The sequence below is a fragment of the Embiotoca jacksoni genome, unplaced genomic scaffold (assembly GCF_022577435.1).
Source record: "Embiotoca jacksoni isolate LCO1_2020_lvr unplaced genomic scaffold, fEmbJac1.0.p SCAF_18, whole genome shotgun sequence".
Classification (NCBI taxonomy): Eukaryota; Metazoa; Chordata; class Actinopteri; family Embiotocidae; genus Embiotoca; species Embiotoca jacksoni.
The window spans coordinates 10,440,831-10,444,100 of record NW_027185318.1 but is presented as its reverse complement, the minus strand read 5'-3'; the positions used below and the strand labels follow the sequence as shown (position 1 = coordinate 10,444,100).

General features: G+C 44.3%; 1 protein-coding gene across 1 annotated transcript in view; it reads right to left on the bottom strand.

Annotated features, from left to right (window-relative positions):
- Positions 1-2,370: 2,370 nt before the first annotated feature.
- mideasb (mitotic deacetylase associated SANT domain protein b) overlaps positions 2,371-3,270 on the bottom strand; it is a 27,029-nt gene continuing 26,129 nt past the window's right edge. Inside the window, 1 exon segment of the mRNA XM_069152711.1 lies at positions 2,371-3,270. This exon segment is cut by the window's right edge and continues 2,856 nt beyond it. The gene's annotated coding sequence lies outside the window, so the exon portion shown is untranslated.

The following is a 3,270-nucleotide window of genomic DNA, read 5'->3' as shown; positions in this document are numbered from 1 at the left end:
GGGGGGTAAGAGTACAAAAACAGAAGACGACAAAACACAAAAGATTAAAAAAAAAAAAAAAAAATCCAAAAACAGAAAGAAAACATAAACAAACACAAAAAAAAAACAAGCAGTGTTGCAAATGACCCGACCTGAAATGACTTACAATTAACTCACAAAGCAGCGACTGTTGACCGAAGGCCGGGAGTTAATATAATCAGATTGGATGGTTATGGATCGGCTTCAACTGGGGCAGATTGGGAAACAAGGACCGGGGTGGGGGGTGGAGGGAGGGGGTGAGATGAGATGAGATGTGACTGAGGACCTCTGGTGGGCTGAAGGAGCGACGCAGGGGGATGGGGATAAAAAAAAAAAAATCCCTCACTCCTACACACACACACACACACACACACACACACACCCTGGCGGCGAACACCTGGCCACCTTCGACCCGTCCGAGCCGCCCTTTGTAAAGGGATCTCGTCCACGTGATGGATGCTCCGCAGTACCAGCGCAGATCCCAAGTCGTCATTAAAGTCGGAGGAATTTCTCCAGAAGTCTGCTTTTAAATCTAAAAAAAAACAAAAACAGACGAGAGCGATTCTTCAAAAGCCGCGGCGGCGCTGGGAGACGGATTGCGTGCAAATTCTCCCGACTTCAGGTGTTTCCCCAGTTGAGAAACTCCACAGCCTCGCTCTGATCTCTTTAAACTTTCTCCAGCTGCAAAGCCGGTCGGATGAAGTTGTGCTCACAGGATCCCTTCTCCTGCCTTCCTCAGCTGTCATCCTTTCCTATTCGTCCTCCTCCTCCTCCTCTTCCTCCTCCTCCCACGCGCTGGAACAGGCAAAAGGAGTACGCGAGGATACATCTGAGCCGCATGCTGTTCTTGTTTGCCTTTCCCAGATTGCCCCGCTGCTCGCCCCCCCCCCCCACCCTACCCCACCCCACCCCACCCCCCGGGGCGATCCTACCGGCACCGCCGTTAATCTCTGCACCGTCCCGCACACTCACGGTCACACGCACTCGCTTCACGCATGGCTGTTAAGAGAAGTCGCCTTTTTTTTATTTTTATTTATTTATTTTTTTAACCACGTTACTGTTGTTGTTTTTTTGTTCATTAAGGAGGTTAAAAAAAAAAAAAAAAAAAAAAAAAAAAAAAAAGACACCGGGGAGAACAAAATATGCTGACGCGTGTTAAAGAAAAACAACTCGAGCAATAAACGGAGAAATATTTCAGTAAGGAGGGGAAGGGGAAGGGAGGGGGAGGACTTTTAAGTATACGAGCGTCTCGGATAAACAAATCTGATTCCGATTTTCAAGCTGCAGAGAAATCGTGCCCCGTCGTGACATTCGGGTTGAACTGAAAGTTCAGAAACGTGTTTCTTGTATAAATAAATCAAAATCAGATCTCCGGGTTGGACGCTTCATCGACTGGAACCCTTTTCCTCTGAAGTTAAACATCTCCGGTTTCTGCGGGAAGGAAAGCGCACGCACTTTCGGCCCGTGGGTGAAATCAACGTCGCAGCATTATAATCCATTTTAACCGTGATTTGCTTGAACTTTTTTTTTTTTTTAAATTATGATTATTTTTTATTTGAACTGCAAACATTTTGCAAAATTATTTGCGCGATAATTGATGTGATCGTAATACAATTCCACTGAAAGCCACTATATTATACTATCGCATCATCACCCAGTTTTACAGTATGCTATTAGGGGCCTTGTGGAAAGGCACGCAAAAATGATTTTCTGATAATGATGATGATGATGATGATGATGGGTGCATTTCTGAGTTAATATCTTGTTGGAACCGCAACAGAAATACGGCAACGATACGAATGACGTCAGCTGACTTTCATGCCATGAAACCGCTGAAAGATTTAGGAACACATTAAACCACTTACAGACGCGCGGAACTTCAAATTGACCACATATGAACTTAAAAAAAAAAAATAATAATAAAAAAAAAAAGTCAAGTACGGATCAATACCGTAAAGGCCTCCGAGGCGTTCTTCTGATTTTGTGTTTATATCAAGTTCACTGGACACCTTTAACCCGTCAAACCGCTGCTTGACAACCAAAAGGAGACGGAACAAACGACAGCGCGCGCACACACACACACACACACACACACACACACACACACACACACACACACACACACACGTCTCCGCCGTCAGCTGGCGCCTCGGCAGCGCCCTCCTCTGGCCTCTCCGAACAACTCCAGTCAACGAACTGCTTCAGCGATGCTGCCCCCTTGTGGAGAACCCCCGGTGAAGTAGCACCAGCTGTTCAGGTGTTTAGAAATGCTTCTTCGATTGTTGTTAAGGCGGCAGAAAAGAAGAAGAAGAAGAACAACAACAACAACAAAAAGGGCACTAAAAAGCCTGCTGAATATTTTAAAACTTTAATATACAGTGCTTCATAAATCATTACTAAAAACACAGGTGGTAAAAATCAAATCAAAACAAATAAGTTACACTGTAGTAAAAAGCACTTGAGATTCCTTTCCGTTTTCATCACTAGTGTGAACCCCATATGAAAATAGCATAGAAAGTATGCAAACATAGAATTCCATTCATATATATATTTCTAATCTTTAGCTAAATAAACCTTTTTTTTGTCCCCTTAAAATTCCCTTAACCAGCTGGATGAAATGAGGAAAGTGTACAGCTGTGTGTTCTGTGGCCTCGATTTCATCCATAACTCTGCTTTGAAACAGCTTGAAAACCTTTTTTTTTGTTTTTTGTGTGTGTGTGTGTGACAATAATCCGCCCCCCCCCCAGACAAATAAAAAGGAAATATAAATTAACATACCAAACATGTGAACAGTCTGCAAAACCTTTTTTTTTTTTCTTTCCATTGACTGGCGTACAATTAAACATTTGACCTCAAAGCACTCATACGCACACTTTTAACAGGATGACACACACACGCGCACGCGCACACACACACACGCACACACACACACACACACACACACACTGTGCATAGACCCAGGTACAATTTGTGGAGTAACTGGTAACTGGAGCCGTTTCTCCCCGCTGTGGTTTGTCCTTTGAAGGAAAATAACCCTTTAACCCATTTGTTGCTATGGCAACAGAAGCTGGCTCCGCGCCGAAAGGCTCAGCGCGGAGATATGTCGAGAGACACACGGATCAAAACAGGCCGTTTGCTTAGTTCAACACATCACATCAGCAACAAGGTAAACAGAAGAAAAGGCAGCCGTAGATACACACCGCGGGGGTTAGACAGATGGAAATATTGGGTCCACATTGGCCTTTAAAAGCC